At 34.1% G+C, this 17,982-nt stretch overlaps 1 pseudogene; it reads right to left on the minus strand.

Annotated features, from left to right (window-relative positions):
- Positions 1 to 6,333: 6,333 nt before the first annotated feature.
- Positions 6,334 to 17,568, minus strand: LOC145104208 (uncharacterized; annotated as a pseudogene).
- Positions 17,569 to 17,982: the final 414 nt, after the last annotated feature.

Here is a 17,982-nt window from a genome sequence, read left to right on the forward strand (position 1 = left end):
AGACTCAATTTCCTTAAACTGTTCTGCCGTTTGTGTAAATAATCAATACATGTCTCACATGATTCTCCCTGACCTAGTTAGGTTCACATTCATGTGTCTGTTATGGTAATGGACACTTGTCTGGTTCTGTAAGATCTCTTAGGAATGTTTCCATACAATTCCATTTGAAGTGACCCCACTTCTCTCTCACATAGGTGATTCCATCATAATCATTAAAACCTAATGCATGATGATCTCCAACTTATCATCTTCGGCTATAAGCTTAACCTACATCATTGTTTGTTTTAGGAATGGATTGGGGTTGACCCCCACAGTGATTCACAAATGTGATATGCAAGTACGTTGTCCCATTGAATCTAGATCTTGGGATCTCCAATCAACTAGGTTGGGTTTTTCGAAATTAGAAACTGCAAGCGAATGTGTACAATCAAGCCTTCGCCTTCCTGCGATCATCAAAAGTGTCTGAAACACATGTAATCAACAACTGTAAGCATGAATCTTAGTGAGTTCCCCTAAGTATCACATACAACACATCACAAATGAACAGTTATGGATTATCAACAACTTTGGAGATTACCCGAAGTCGTAGTGGGCAAACAACACACTTTGTGGATTATCAACAATTATGGAGACTACCCGAAGTCTCAGCACACACAATAACACATATCACAGTAACACCAAATAGACCCAGCTGGTCAACACATATATTCTACCACACATGTAAGAATAGTGAGGAGACTCACCTCGCACAGAAGACTGATAGAACTCACACCCAAACTGTCAAAACTAGACTCCTCCTATTAATTTCACCAAATAACCTTAATTAACAATTAAGGTAATTTTTCGTACTCAAATAGTCCCAAGCCAAGTCTAATCCATAATTTTAGGCAAAAGACCATTTTGCCCATTCCAAGGCCAAAACCGTCATATATTGACCCAAAAATCACACTTAGTCAAAAGTTAAAGTTTAACACAGTTGACCTTTACGGTTAGCGTACCAAGGCTCTAAGTTGGGCGTAGAGCACAAATCTTGAAAAATGAGTCCCCATCTGGCTATGTTGGGCATAGCCAGATTTACGCTCAACGTACTCTGCCAAAACTCAAATCTCAACTTTTAAGCTCTTAATCATTAAGTCACTTTATCCCAACCTCAGATCTGACCCTAAAAGACATTCTAATCCATAAAAGTCTCTAACTTTATGCCTTTGCATGGATAAAGAGAGCTCAATCCCTTAACTTCTAACATCATTAAAAGCTCCATAACTCATGCATGGATGAAAGGAAAGGACCAAGCTTGCATTTTTATGACACCATGCGCTAAAAAACGTCTGAAAGGACAACTCAAATGGTATGGAGTAGTCCATATTCACAAAGACTATGGTTTTGCAACAAAATGAACATTAACTTAAGCTTAAAAAAGATCTAGCAAAGCAAGCCTCAATGTATCAACTTTATACCTTCTGGAGATGAACAATGAGGTGTAGATTCTAGATCCAAGAGCTTGAATGCTCCACCACTTCTTCAATGATCTACCTTCACCACCAAGAACACTTAAAAATCACTCAATGCCTTCTAAACTCACACTTAAGGGTTAGGGTTTCGATATTAGGGCTAATAGGGATGAAGAATGGTCATAAGAAGGTCCAAAGGGGAATAAGATGCTTCAATAGGGGACACAACCCTAAAAATTTAGGGTTTGGGAATAGCACGAATACGCCCAGTGTACTCAATGTGTACGCCCAACGTACTCAACGTGTATACCCAACATACTCAAGAAGGTTCACGATCCAAATACTGACTTACGCCCGATATACACTTCATGTACGCCCCGCGTAATGACTTACTTTGCAATAATTTGACATTTTAAGGTTGAAAATGGAAATACCTGGAAACGGGTGTTACAAGGCGCTCCGCACAAGGTCAGTTGCGCCGTGCACCTGATTAGGCGCTACTCAACCTCTCTGTTTCGAACACGTGGCGGCTTTCTACAGGGGCTACATGGCAGATATCACATGTACGGGTTAAATCTTCAAAAATTCATATCTCAACCATACGAACTTCATTTTCGACGTACTCTATATCAACGCATATGTATTTCCGAGTACTGCAACTTTCCTTTTGACCCCGTCGGCTAATTCTCGACCGATCTTAAATTTGACAGCCTGAGAAGATTACACTATTAATGATCGTGTAAAATTTATAACCTCTACATACAGACTAAATTTTCGACAGTCTTTTTATCGTTGAACTTCTATTAACAAGATCTTTAATTCACGTTTAGATCAATTTGGCTAAAAATCGACCGATCTAAAATTCAATTTCTATGCCCGCACTGCTATGCTGAAACTTTGGAAAATCGTAATGTCCTCTACTGAAGTCAGATTTGGATGTTCTCTATATGCACGCTATCGGTTTAACGAATAATATGAGTTTTGTTTAGATCACTAAGGCTAAAAAGTACTTTTATCAAAATCTCACTTTTTATGATACGCAAAGTCATGTCGGTTTAATCGTGAAATTCGAAGAAGCATAACTTCTTCATACGAAGTCGGATTTTAGTGTTCTTTATATGTACGGAATCCTTGTCACAAACACTATAACTTTTGTTAATATTATTTGTCCTAAATAATCACCTGTCAAAATGTCATTTTTAACATTTATTATCTCTAAATTGACTATCCCGAATCTGCGGGCGTAACAATAGGTGGAAGGGTGATGGGGATATGGACGTTTCTTTAGTTTGACTAATACAATAGGAAGTGAGATTGAATAGACAATTGTTATGACGAGCTAAGAAGAGGGGGGAGGAAGGCATAGGCATTCATCACTATTCTTGAGAGAGAGAGAGAGAGAGAGAGAGAGAGAGAGAGAGAGAGAGAGAGAGAGAGAGGTGGGGGGGGTACATGGTAATTTTAGATTAGATTTATAACAAAATAAAATCACAATAACCAATCATGTAAGAAACAAAACAAAGAAAAAATTGTGTTCATCAATAATAATAAAAAAATTAGAGATTATAGCTGTAAATTTAATAACCTGCATGGGCAATTTATATAATTTTGTCTTAATTTTTTTTTTTTTTGTGTGATAACGAAAAAAAACAATAAATTTTACAAACTGCAGTGGCAATTTATATAATTTTGTCTAAATTTTTTCATTTTTTGTGAAAAAACAATAAGCAAAAGGAAGTGGGCCCCTCCTTGTGTAGCCAAACGCATGCTTTGGTGATGTGGTGCCTGTTTAAATCAAAGTAGAAATGCGTTAGTGTGCAGACCAATATGTCTTTGCCCTTTTTAACCTTGTCGTCTAAATCTTACGAATTAAATTTTTAAAATTGAAATTTATTTGTTATATATTTGTACATTGTATAATTATTTTGTATAAAGTCAACATAACATACAATATCACAAGTATTTTTATGACGGTATAACATTATATAGTAAATTTTTTGAGAAGTAACAAAAAGGTCTTTGGCTAAAGGGTCATTAGGAGACATAGATGGTGTTTAGAAATAGATTAGTTTGTTATTCTCTCTCTCTCTCTATATATATATATATATATATATATATATATATATATATATATATATATATATATATATGTATCAAGGTTGCAAAAAACGTTAGACGTTAGCTAGTCGGTGGACTATGGTTTAGGGATTAATCGGTTAGGCGGAGATTAATCGGAGACCATTATTTATTAAGAAAATTATTCAAAAATTTATAAATCTAACTTTAATCGTAGGAATTAATATAAATAAATAAGCATAAAAGTTTAATAATAAGTTTAACAAACACAACAATTTATCATTCAATTAATAAGAAAAATTATTCAAATTTTAATATATCTTAAGAAAAGAAGTATATTTGGGTATTTGTATATTTGAAAACATAGAAATTTTGAAAATTTTGGAGAAAAACTTTAATAATACTATGAACTTTTGAAATTTTGAAAATTTTGGTTTAATATTTAAAAAATTGAAAATTTGAAAATTTGGCCGATTAGGCCGCCTAGGACCGATTAGGACCGCCCAGGACCGATTTAAACCGTCTAGCTTTGAGTTTGACCTCCTTTGACCAAAACCGATAAAGCCGACCGATTAGCCTTAATCCTATCCGGTTGAAGACCGCCTAGCGATTAATCCCCGATTAATCGGCCGCCTAGACCGATTTTTACAACACTTATATATATATATATATATATATATATATATATAGGTTTAGGTTTTATGAAAACAAAAATATCCTAAAAAAACCCTTAAAAATAATAAAAATGCATTAAAAAAATAGTTAGAGATCACAAACCTTTTTTTTTACTTAATCTATACAAAAATCGCTACTTTTTCATTAAATTCGCTGAAAAAATTTTGAAAAAAAAATTTTGATTTTTTTTTTCAACGAATTTGTAAAAATACCTGTGATTTTTTGGTAAAAAGAGTCAAAAAAAAAAAATTGTGATCTCTAAGTTTTTTTTATGCATTGTAATGTTTTTTAGAGTTTTTGTTTTCCATATAACCCTTCTCTCTCTCTCTCTCTCTCTCTCTCTATATATATATATATATATATATATATATATATATATATATATATATATATATATTTTTTAACGGCAAATAATTATTTTTTTCTCCTCTCCCGGGGATTGAACCCGGGACCTCCTAGTTAGTTGTTAGTCTAACATCTCCTTGTTAGCCAAGTGGGTTAGCCCCAACTTGTAATAATGCTAACGGGAATATATATATATATATATATATATATATATATATATATATATATATATATATATATATTGTGTGAATTCCAATAACGCTAACGAGAATGTTAACACTCCTAACACCTTACCACGTCAGATTTTGGAGTTTCATCTTATTTTTGACTATTTAGCACCTAATCTTAGCATTTGGTAGGAAATGGTAACACTCCTACCACTCCATTTACTTTTTTTTTGTAATTTAATTAAATTACTTTATTTTAATATAGAAACATTTTTTGTGCATAAATATTAAACAAATTTTTTTTACCACAAACAATTAATATAATACCAATTTTATTTTTTAAAACACAAAAATTTCATATTAAATTAAAAAAGTTACAATAAATTAAAACTTAAAATACCTAAAAGCACAATTTAATTCAAACCACGACAAACATGACTTAACACCGATATACACGACTTAATACATAAAAAACACACTTCATAACTAAAACACATTGAAACAACAGGTCTTCCTTCGAATACCGACCTTCCAATTCGTCTTCCAGTGACATATTTAGATCAAGATAGTCCATCGTCCAAAGATCATCGGCCAAATGGCGACAAAGATCGGTATGAATTACTCAAATGGCGGCGAAGATTGGGGTTTTCTTTGTTTGAGATGAAGACAATTTTCTTTGGTGAATTAAGAGAGTTTGTGAGAGAGATACAATATTTTGTTTGTGTAAATTGTTGGGAATGTGGTTTGATTTATATTAGTTGAATGGTAATTGAATATATTTTTTTTATTAAATACTTTTTTTAATGAAAGTTGGTAAATAAGTTATTGAAATCAATATCAACAATTAAATTGAGTCAAAAAGAGCAATCCGATCAAACCTCACTTCCACCAATCAAATTTGTTCATCACCATCTTTCTCTTCTCGCCAAAAGTATAACGCGACTAAGGTAGCGAGCCCCCTAGCGAGCGTTAGGGGTCGGTGTTCAACATGTTTGTTGACCTGTAGCGAGCTTCCATGGCGAGTCGACTCCTTTTAGTCTAAGTAGTTTTTAGAGTGTATCTTATAATACACTTCCTAAATTGATTCTACATTTAAAATACAATTCTTAAATAAAAATTTGGATATTGTGTTTTAAACTCTATAAAAACTAAATTAATTTCTTTCCCACGTATTTAAGCCCGTAAGTGTTGGTATTTTCTCCGTAAGAGCGTGTATGACAAAACATTTTAGTTTGATAGGGATCCAAAAGTTCCGATTAAAATGATTGAGTTGTGTAATATTTTTTTCAATGTGGAATTTAGGGATTTCATTGTTAACATAACCAAGTTATTTACTAATTAGGCGAATGTCGGTGTCCTATACAAGAGTAAAAATTTTGGATAAAATATTAATACCTATGTATATTGTAAAGAATAACTAATTTATGGTTATTGACTATAATAATTAATCAGGGCCGGCCCCGAGATTTTAGAGACCCTGTGCGATTTAATGAAAAATAGGTCCTAAAATTTGAAATATCTCAAAATTTAAGAAAAAAAAATATACATTTTAATTTTTTATTGCAAATACATAAAATTAAAATTTCATTCAAAATAATACACAAAAAACAAATTGGTTTCTACTTGAAAACTGTCATCCTCCTAATATTTGTTGAAATAAATTTCTTAATAACATCTTCATATGTAACTTTATCCAACATGTTACGCTCAATCGTCATCAAAGCCAATCCATTAAGTCGTTCTTGAGTCATTGTAGATCGTAAATAGGACTTCAAAATCTTCAATTTTGAAAAACTTCGTTCTGCAGATGCAACAATAACAGGAATAGTCAACATAATTCTATACGCAACAGATGTAATAGGAAAACAATCAACACGTTTTAAAAAGTTTAAAATATCAATTGCTGTCATTTTTTCTTTGGGCAAGAGATGTGGTAGTAATTTTAACTCAACATACAAGTCATTTCCATCAATATCAGATTGCTCATCTTTCTTGAGTGAAGTTTCAAGAGACTTACAACAAGATTTTAAGGTTATATCATCTAATGAATGTAGTTTTTCTTAATTAAACAAAAAACCAAATATTTTATCATATTATTGATATTGTTTAAACCTTGTAGTTAAAGAAGTAATTGTTTAATCAACAATATAAATAAAATATTTAACCCTAAATTTCTCTTGCGCGCATTGTGAAACACTACAAGAAGTGTGGGATGAAATCTCATCAAAATGTTTTTTTATTTTAGGTTCATGTTTTTTAGAAAATATTGGATCGATGCCCATTTCCAAGGCAATATCTTTTGCAGTTTCTAAAGCATTTAAAAAACCATTTTCGCTATATTCTTTAAAAAATGAAATCAGCCCCTTTATTTTTTCCATAGCAACATCAATAAGCATATCTTTTGATTGCAATTGTTTGCTAACTAAATTAACAGTATTTAACATTTCATACCAAATTACTAAAGCCAATATAAACTCAAAGTTAACAAGTTCATTTTTTGCTAAAGATTTAGCTTCACTTGTTATTTTTGGATCATTATCATTTTTGGATACTTGATAAAGCCTTTTGTATGTCAAAAATTTGAAATCTTATAGCTTTAACACTATCAACACGACTCTCCCACCGAGTGGATGACAAAGATTTAGGAGTTAACCATTTCACATTATCTTTTAAAATTTGCCATCTCTTAGTGGAATTTGCAAAAACTGTATAAATATGTTGTATTGTTCCAAAAAAACCTTTAGCTTTACTACAAGTATTAGCCATATCACACAAAGTTAATGTAACGCCCGCAGATCCGGTCTAGTCAATTTAGAGACAATAAGTGTCGAAAACGAATTTTTGATAGAAGATTATTTAGACAGAATAGTCTTAATAAAAGTTGTAGCATATGTTACAAGGATTCTGTGCATATAAAGAATGCCGAAATCCGAGTTATAAAGAAGAAATTATGGCCCGTAGAAGTTTTACGGCAAAACCGACACGGCACCGGGAGACGTAAATGGTGAATTTACGATAAAGGACTTTTTAGCCTTGGTGATCTAAACGGAAGTCGTAGAATATGTTAAACCGAGAGCGTCCATAAAAAGAACGCCCAAATATGACTTCGTATGACGAAGTTATGAATTTTCTAATATTCGGCATAGCAATGCACGACCCGAAACTCGAATTTTAGTTCAAGCGGTTTTTGGCCAACGCAACCTAAATGAGAATTGAAGATCTTATTAATAGTAGCACAACGGTAAAAAGACAGACGAAAACGGACGTTGGATGAAGAAGTTATTAATTTTTAACGGACTTTTCCTGTCCCGGCCTGTTAAAAATATAACTTTAAAAATAAAGTCAAAATTAGCCGACGGAGTCTAAACGAAAGTTGTAGAGTACGTCTCCACCTACGCGTGGATATAAAGAACGTCAAAAACGGAGTTCGTATGAACGAGTTACAAATTATAATAGCATATTTACGTATTAAAATAAAGTATAAATCATATATACGTAAACATATATATATACATATGTATATATCATTAGAAAGGTATCGACGATGCGGTCAATATCATTAAATCTATTTAAAATAGTATTATTAAGGGGTGTTTAGTTGTTTATATAACTATAAGGTTATTAAGTAACTATGAGGGTAGTTTTTGAAAATTCAATTACTATAAATAAGAGTCTTGGGCTCTCATATTTCTTGCAACATTCTCTTGATTCAAGAGTCTTTCTCTCCTTATCCCCCGAGCATTTCGGTCCCTCGTGATTCGACTTATCTTTCTGTAGTTTTTAGTATAGTAAGGTGTGCGCTGAAGCGCTGCACGAATCTTTCTTAGAAAGATTCAGCGACGAAGTTCTGCCCCTGCAGAGCTCGGCTGCTAGCTAAAACTCCCTTGTATGTAAGTTATGTTTACCCTACTTTACGTATAACTTATAATTAATATTAGTATTGTTATTATGAACTTATAATAAATATTAGTATTGTTATTATGAACTTATAATAAATATTTGGGCTATTATTATGAGTTATATAAGTGTCATTATAATGTCTTTTTAACCACTCGCGGTACGGGGGTTCCGGTTTGGAGGGCCGCTTGGGTTGCTGGATTCAGAAGTGCTTTTATGCCGAAATGATCCTGCCCTCCGGTGTTCCATGTCTGGCCTCGTCTGTATATAGTGGGTGAAAAGTATTATGTCACGCTTATATAATAGTAATAATAGTTAGACTATTAATTAGTCACGGTTAACGTCAGACTAAACCCTAGTGATATTGATACTAGGTTTTGTCGAGGGAAAATTGTTTTAAGATAACGAAGTGTTGTTCGAGTGCCGAGTCACCACCTAATCAGGTGAGTGCATAGTCCCTTTCATCTTACACATAGATATGAAGTATTTTAATATAAATTACGTGCTATGTGTGCATATTGTCTGAATACTTGCTATCTATGTTGGGTGAAAGATTTTTATACATGTTTTAAATAATTTAAACTATATATGTATTTTATATCTACAAAATGTGTTGGGTAAAACATGGGTAGATGAATGATGAGGGATGAAAGCTGATATAGAGGAACATTAGTAGTATGGACCTAGTGCCCTATAAGTAAACATTGACAGCAATGGACCTAGTACCCTATAAATGAGCACTGGCAGCTGCGCCACAACCTGTAGATGTTTTTTGATCTATGGTAAACGTCCTAGCAGCCGCGCTCTAAGGACAGTATCGGCAGCTGCGCCTAATAGATAGCCTTATGACCATGACAGCAGCGTTTAAAGGTCAATACCGGTAGAAGCGCCTCATAGAAAATGTCACGATTCTGGCAGCTGCGCCTAAGTGATAATATTAGTAGTTGTGCTTGACCACTGTGTCATTGGCAATGATGGACTTCGTGCCGTTTCCTTAGGATGATCTTTAGGAATGAATGAACGAGGAATAGTTGATTCTTAGGGTAAATCCTTAAGAAGATAATGGGGATGGGTAATTGGGTTGATTGTTTGATGTTTAAACATAATAATTATATTATTGTGGGTTGAAAACCCTATGTACTCACCAGGTTTCCCAACCTGACCCACTCAAGCTTATTTGTATCACAGGTGTCAATACGAAGCTACTTTACACTGAGAGATTTAAAAGAGATGTAGATCACTAGTGTAAATAAATGTAACTTCTGTTTATGCTTATGTTTCTGTATTGACAATGACATCCCAAATCTTTTAAAATGAATGAAATACATTTCTTCGGAAATGCTTTGATAACGTATTTATCATGTTTTTCTGGGAACAAATTCTACAACATTTCTATTAAAAGAAGTACTCTGATTTTTATAAAGCATAAACAAAATCGGTCTTTTCTGGCCGTGAAAATGGGGATGTCACAGTTGGTATCAGAGCATTAGTTTAAGCGAACTAGGAATATGGATTTATTTCTAGACTTAAACTTAGAATGCTAAGCGATGATCGTGAGGAGTGTGTCTAATAAATCTAGGTAATGCACATGAATAGACACAAGCACTAGCTTATTTAGGAAAAATGCCTAACATGCTTTTATGTGCTAAATGATTTATAATATGTATTGTATAACCGGATCTATGGTCTTTTGCCGACCAGATCTGGAAACTTTATGTGTTCAGATTTCTAAACGTTTAATTACGGTATTAGAACTGACATGTAACTTTTCGGAGTGATAAGGAGATTTACACGTCGATCGTAAATAAAATCCTTCTTATCTAAATTCTCGTCATTACACACCGGACATTTAAATTGGTGAATAGATTGAAATAGCAAGAACCCGCAGTGGAGCCGGGAACACGAACGGAAACGGGAATCAACCACCGGTAATTGAGCAAATACCCGTTGTGGTAGCCGCTCCTGATCCAATGACAATGGCCGGGGTGCAAGCGATGATCCAGATGATGTTGGATCGCCAAATGGAGGAAACAAGACGTTTGCTCCAACAGAATCGCGAGGAAGCTACCATACCAATCGTAGAGCCCGATCTGAATGACGGGCAGTCTGAGAAGGGAAACTACAGCAGGTCTGTGGGCCAAGCTGATCCGCCAGTGATTAGGAGAAACGATCAGGATAATGGAGTCGAGAGAATCGAATGCAAGTACAAGGATTTTCTGACTTGCAAGCCATCGACCTTCACTGGGAAGGAAGATTCAATCGGAGTCATGGGTTGGATCTCAGAAATGGAGTTAGCTTTTATGACATGCGGTTGCAGAGGCAAGTTACAAACTACCTTTGCAGTACGTCAGTTTCGAGGAGGAGCAGTGCGTTGGTGCAACACTCTGGGGAAGACTTTAAGCCCCAATGAGCCCCTGCAACTAACATGGGCAGAGTTTTTGGTACCGTTCAAACGCAAGTACTGCTCAGCTCAAAACTTGCTTGAGCTAAAGAACCAATTCCTAACCTTGAAGAAGGGAAGCATATCGATTGGTGAATACACCAACAACTTCACCGAGAAAATGGAGTTTGCCTTGCGTCTTGTCCCAGATGAGCTGACGAAAATCAACAAGTACGTTAAGGGACTTCCATGGGAGTATGCAGTGCCAGTACGTCAGGCACCTACTTTGGAGGCAGCTATCTGGGCTGCCAAGTCGGTTGAGGAGATGATCAAGGGAAGAGCCGCCAACAAGACTGAGGTTGACGAAAAGAGGAAGTTTGAGGGGTCTGCGAAGCCCGATGAGAGAAGCAAGTCCAATACAAGGAAGTTTAGAGGAGGAGGGAGTGAAGAAAGATGGTGCGAGAAGTGCAAAAAGAAACACTCTGGAAAATGCGGTGAGGAGGTGACTTGTTTCAAGTGTGGGAAGCATGGGCATTATGCCAACGAGTGTAAATTCAACAAAAGGGTGTGTTACGAATGTAATGAGGAAGGGCACTTCAAGCAAGATTGCCCAAAGAGAGAAGGGGCAACAAAGCCAAATGTGCTGCCAAAACCAAAGGCAAGAGCATTCCATATGATCCTAGACGAAGCAGCTGACGATGCAAGGAATCAGGAGTGAGGATGGATATATGGAGATCAAGTTATGAAGAAGCCATGTAGATAGTGTCATATGGTGTAGCCTATTAGAGGCATAATCTAGGGTGAACTTGAAAACCCATGTAATCGTTTCAAGGAATAATATAAAACCTTCGTTTTGCTATCTGATGTGTTAAGTTGTTGTGTGATTATCTTGTATGGTGACTTGGATAAACTGCGAGACAATACTTGGGATGAGTATGAGTAGGTGTGAATGGTAGTAGAGGCCTATACTACCGGAAGCACAGGACTCATACTTGGATCAGGGAAAGTCACAAGGTTACCAAGAAGCTAGTAATTGATTTCGTTTTATTCAAGTATGTCGTTACCATTGTTTCGTTAATGACTAAGAAGATTGTTGTTATCTCGACCCTAGTGGTCATATCACATTGAGTCCGACTACGATGAGTATGTTACGTGGTTCAGAGAGCCAATTTCGATGTAGCATCTGACATAAGCCGGAAGATTGAAATAAAAGATAATCAAAGCGATCAGTAGAAGTATCGCGATAGTTGTTAAAGAAGTTTGTAGCTAGGAATGCTACTTTAAGATGTGATTATATCACATTATACATGAAGGAAGGTATAGTCTGTTCTGGAATTTGACTATAAGAGACCTGAGTCTAAGCGTTGCAACATACGATGAGAGGTCATTAGAACATGACCCACCGGTCTATTGTGGAAATCAAATAGTTTGTTAAGAAGGAGGAGTCTCCAATAAGTATCGAGATTGTGACTCGAATGTCATAGTTTGGAGTCTAACGAGCAGGTGCAAGTTCGAGTACCGCCTGCAGTCAAGGAGTCCAAGAGTTAGATACTCGTTTGAAGCAACATAGAAGATACAATTATTACCTAGGAAGAAGAGATAACGTATGGATTCATTATACAACCCTGTTTTGTTGATGATTATGGGACGTAATCATCCTAAGGGGGAGATAATTGTAACGCCCGCAGATCCGGTCTAGTCAATTTAGAGACAATAAGTGTCGAAAACGAATTTTTGATAGAAGATTATTTAGAAAGAATAGTCTTAATAAAAGTTGTAGCATATGTTACAAGGATTCTGTGCATATAAAGAATGCCGAAATCCGAGTTATAAAGAAGAAATTATGGCCCGTAGAAGTTTTACGGCAAAACCGACATGGCACCGGGAGACGTAAATGGTGAATTTACGATAAAGGACTTTTTAGCCTTGGTGATCTAAACGGAAGTCGTAGAATATGTTAAACCGAGAGCGTCCATAAAAAGAACGCCCAAATATGACTTCGTATGACGAAGTTATGAATTTTCTAATATTCGGCATAGCAATGCACGACCCGAAACTCGAATTTTAGTTCAAGCGGTTTTTGGCCAACGCAACCTAAATGAGAATTGAAGATCTTATTAATAGTAGCACAACGGTAAAAAGACAGACGAAAACGGACGTTGGATGAAGAAGTTATTAATTTTTAACGGACTTTTCCTGTCCCGGCCTGTTAAAAATATAACTTTAAAAATAAAGTCAAAATTAGCCGACGGAGTCTAAACGAAAGTTGTAGAGTACGTCTCCACCTACGCGTGGATATAAAGAACGTCAAAAACGGAGTTCGTATGAACGAGTTACAAATTATAATAGCATATTTACGTATTAAAATAAAGTATAAATCATATATACGTAAACATATATATATATATACATATGTATATATCATTAGAAAGGTATCGACGATGCGGTCATTATAAGACTAATGTTGAGTTCTTTCGACATTAGTTTAGTACAAATATCATTAAATCTATTTAAAATAGTATTATTAAGGGGTGTTTAGTTGTTTATATAACTATAAGGTTATTAAGTAACTATGAGGGTAGTTTTTGAAAATTCAATTACTATAAATAAGAGTCTTGGGCTCTCATATTTCTTGCAACATTCTCTTGATTCAAGAGTCTTTCTCTCCTTATCCCCCGAGCATTTCGGTCCCTCGTGATTCGACTTATCTTTCTGTAGTTTTTAGTATAGTAAGGTGTGCGCTGAAGCGCTGCACGAATCTTTCTTAGAAAGATTCAGCGACGAAGTTCTGCCCCTGCAGAGCTCGGCTGCTAGCTAAAACCCCCTTGTATGTAAGTTATGTTTACCCTACTTTACGTATAACTTATAATTAATATTAGTATTGTTATTATGAACTTATAATAAATATTAGTATTGTTATTATGAACTTATAATAAATATTTGGGCTATTATTATGAGTTATATAAGTGTCGTTATAATGTCTTTTTAACCACTCGCGGTACGGGGGTTCCGATTTGGAGGGCCGCTTAGGTTGCTGGATTCAGAAGTGCTTTTATGCCGAAATGATCCTGCCCTCCGGTGTTCCATGTCCGGCCTCGTCTGTATATAGTGGGTGAAAAGTATTATGTCACGTTTATATAATAGTAATAATAGTTAGACTATTAATTAGTCACGGTTAACGTCAGACTAAACCCTAGTGATATTGATACTAGGTTTTGTCGAGGGAAAATTGTTTTAAGATGACGAAGTGTTGTTCGAGTGCCGAGTCACCACCTAATCAGGTGAGTGCATAGTCTCTTTCATCTTACACATAGATATGAAGTATTTTAATATAAATTACGTGCTATGTGTGCATATTGTCTGAATACTTGCTATCTATGTTGGGTGAAAGATTTTTATACATGTTTTAAATAATTTAAACTATATATGTATTTTATATCTACAAAATGTGTTGGGTAAAACATGGGTAGATGAATGATGAGGGATGAAAGCTGATATAGAGGAACATTAGTAGTATGGACCTAGTGCCCTATAAGTGAACATTGACAGCAATGGACCTAGTACCCTATAAATGAGCACTGGCAGCTGCGCCACAACCTGTAGATGTTTTTTGATCTATGGTAAACGTCCTAGCAGCCGCGCTCTAAGGACAGTATCGGCAGCTGCGCCTAATAGATAGCCTTATGACCATGACAGCAGCGTTTAAAGGTCAATACCGGCAGAAGCGCCTCATAGAAAATGTCACGATTCTGGCAGCTGCGCCTAAGTGATAATATTAGTAGTTGTGCTTGACCACTGTGTCATTGGCAATGATGGACTTCGTGCCGTTTCCTTAGGATGATCTTTAGGAATGAATGAACGAGGAATAGTTGATTCTTAGGGTAAATCCTTAAGAAGATAATGGGGATGGGTAATTGGGTTGATTGTTTGATGTTTAAACATAATAATTATATTATTGTGGGTTGAAAACCCTATGTACTCACCAGGTTTCCCAACCTGACCCACTCAAGCTTATTTGTATCACAGGTGTCGATACGAAGCTACTTTACACTGAGAGATTTAAAAGAGATGTAGATCACTAGTGTAAATAAATGTAACTTCTGTTTATGCTTATGTTTCTGTATTGACGATGACATCCCAAATCTTTTAAAATGAATAAAATACATTTCTTCGGAAATGCTTTGATAACGTATTTATCATGTTTTTCTGGGAACAAATTCTGCAACATTTTTATTAAAAGAAGTACTCTGATTTTTATAAAGCATAAACAAAATCGGTCTTTTCTGGCCGTGAAAATGGGGATGTCACAGTTAAGTTCAAACGATGACAACCACAAGGAGTATAAAAAGCTCTAGAATTTATATCTAAAAGCTTTTTTTGCAGTCCTTGATGTTTTCCTTTCATATTTGATCCATTATCATAACCTTGTCCACACACATTATTAATGTCAAGATCAAGCAAATTCAATTCATTTTGTAAAACATCAAAAAGTCCTTGGCGGGTTGTATCATTTACATCTAAAAACCCTAAAAATGATTCTTTAATGCAAACAACATTTGACGAAACATCCACATATCTTAAAATAATAGTCATTTGCTCTTGGTGACTTATATCGGGAGTACAATCAAGTATTATAGAAAAATATTTTGTATTTTTTATTTTTCTAATAATCATAGATTTTATTTCGGAAGAAAGCAAAATTATTAATTCATTTTGTATCCTATGCCCAAGATAATGTTTATGGATACCAATTTCATTTGTAATATGTTGTATATGCTCATAAGAAACCATGTCAAATTCAGCCAACATTTCAAATAAGCCTAAGAAATTTCCATTGTTATCTTCATACACTTTCTCATTAGTACCACGAAAAACAAGATTATGTTTAGCAAGAAATTTCACAATAGAGATAATTCTCAATAAAACTTGTCTCCAATGAACTTTTTCTTTTTCTAATTGTTTTTTAGCCACATTATCAATAGTTTTATTTTTTTGTAATCTTAAACGCAAATCATACCAAGTATTTATATTTTTAACATGTTCCATACTAGTTTCATGCTCTTTAATTCTAGTGTTAAGATGTATCAAATCTCTAAAACCCTCATTTGCTAATTGACCCTTTCCACACCCTTTTCGAAAAATTTTATAACAAAAACAAAAAATTTTATCAATTTCTTTAGAATAAACAAGCCAATCTCTATCATATTTTTCTCCATTTGGTAAAGTTTTAGTGTAATATGTTGCAGAAAATCTTCTTAAATATTTATCTTTAGGACCTTTTATAATGGATAAATCTCTTTTAGGACCTTTCAATGCTAATATATTTATCATATTAGAATCGAGAACATCCCATTTTCTTGGATCAAATATATCAAAAGTGTGAAAATCAACATTATCATCAACATCAACATTAGGATTATCATTAACATCAACATTGTCATTAGCATTATCATTAACATCAACATCAACATAATCATTATCATCAATATCATCTTCATTAACAGTTTGTGTTTCATTTTCCGAAAAGTTTTGTGTTTTTTTGTTATGAACTTATCCATAGAACTGCTTGAGCTTTATTATCTTCTTCAATTTTTTGTTTCTTTTTACGTTTTTCATATCCAGATGCATATTTTTTTTAATCTAGGAGACATTGTAAATTATAGAAAAGAAAGAAACGGCCTTATTTGCGAATTGAGATTTGTAGATTTCTTCTTGGTTCTAGATTTTCCACACTTCAAATCACCAAGAGAAGATATCAAAACTGTAAATAAAAATCAAAATCCAAATAAGAAATCAAATAGCATATCAGAAAAGAAAAATTAAAGAACTCATATCAGATCATAATTAAAGAACAAATGTATCATTATCAAGAAAAAAAAGACAATCATACTCATATGATATCATAAATCCGAAAATTACCTTATGATTTTAACACTTCAAGTCAGATAACAATGTTATGCTCCAAAAAAAATCATAAAACATGCAATATGAGATCAAAATATAGTTCTTAGTCCTTACAAATATGAAGTTATTAGAAACAGAAAATCAGAATTTGTGATTTTTCTGAAACGAAAAAGTAGAAAAAATCAAAAACTTGAAAGGAGAATTTACCTGAATTCGTTATTCCTTGACCCTTGTTCCTTCTGATTTACAGAAACTGATATTGATGGTTCTATACTTCTATATTTTGAAATTTGATCAGAAAAAGAAAAATTGATCAAAAATTATTCAATTAGAAAATAACAAACCATGAAAAACAAAACTAAAGTTTAAAGTTACCTTTGATTTCGACACCTCAAGGCTAAAACAATCAAACAGGTAAGATTTTGAAGCTTCAGATTTTGAACTTTGATGATTCTTAATTCGAAATTTGAAGCTTGATAGTTCTGAACTTCTGAGACTCGGTGAAGAAGAGGATTAGAAGAAATAGAAGAATAGACTGAAATCGTTGGCTGTTATCGCTGAAGAAGAAGAAGAAACAAAATTAAGAACTGAAATCCTGTCTTTAATATTGGAATAGAAACGATTGAATATTACCGTTCCTCCTGCTCCTGCAATGATGTTTTCTATTACCCATGTCTGCGATTATCAATGAAGAAGATTAGAAGAAGCCGAACAGCTTTTTGTTTCCCGAAAATTCATTCCCGCTCGTTCTTCTAGCTGGCGTTCCTTCTTCTAGCTGGCGAGTAATAAAAAAATAACCTAATTTTTTTTTGGGCCGAATGAACCTAGTCTACAAGAATTACTAAATAATTTTTGGGCCCTATGATTTTTTGGGCCCTGTTCTTGGGCACCGGTTGAACCTTCTTTGGGCAGGCACTATAATTATTCATATATTAAAATAAAAATTTATATAAATTAGATATTAATTTATAAGAGATAGTTGAAAGTGGAAATTTAATGTATTTGTATTAACAAAATAGTCTATACTTGTGGGTTGCACTTCAATGATTTAAAAACTATTACTTTTAATCATTTTCAGTTTTGATAA

Source organism: Lactuca virosa, chromosome 4 (genome assembly GCF_052849685.1).
Source record: "Lactuca virosa cultivar CGN04683 chromosome 4, Lactuca_virosa_CGN04683_v6, whole genome shotgun sequence".
NCBI lineage: Eukaryota > Viridiplantae > Streptophyta > Magnoliopsida > Asterales > Asteraceae > Lactuca > Lactuca virosa.